The sequence below is a fragment of the Penaeus vannamei genome, chromosome 37 (assembly GCF_042767895.1).
Source record: "Penaeus vannamei isolate JL-2024 chromosome 37, ASM4276789v1, whole genome shotgun sequence".
In the NCBI taxonomy this organism is placed as follows: Eukaryota; Metazoa; Arthropoda; class Malacostraca; order Decapoda; family Penaeidae; genus Penaeus; species Penaeus vannamei.
The window spans coordinates 2,884,940-2,885,442 of NC_091585.1; positions in this window are offsets into that span (position 1 = coordinate 2,884,940).

Genomic DNA, 503 nt, shown 5'->3' on the forward strand with positions numbered 1-503 from the left:
ATATATATATATATAAATATATATTTATAAATATATATATATGTATATATATAAATATATATATATATATATATAAAAATATATATATGTATATATATATATATATATATATATATATATATATATATATATATATATATATATATATATATATATATATATATATATATGTATATATATATATATATATATATATATATATATATATATATATATATATATTATATTATATTACATTTTATATATATATATATATATATATATATATATATATATATATGTATATAAATATATATATATATATATATATACATGAATGTTATGTATCCATATATATAATATATATATATATATATATATATATATATATATATATATATATATATATATGTGTGTGTGTGTGTGTGTGTGTGTGTGTGTGTGTGTGTGTGTGTATGTCTGTATATATGTCTGTATATATAACATTCATGTATATATATATATATATATATATATATATATAT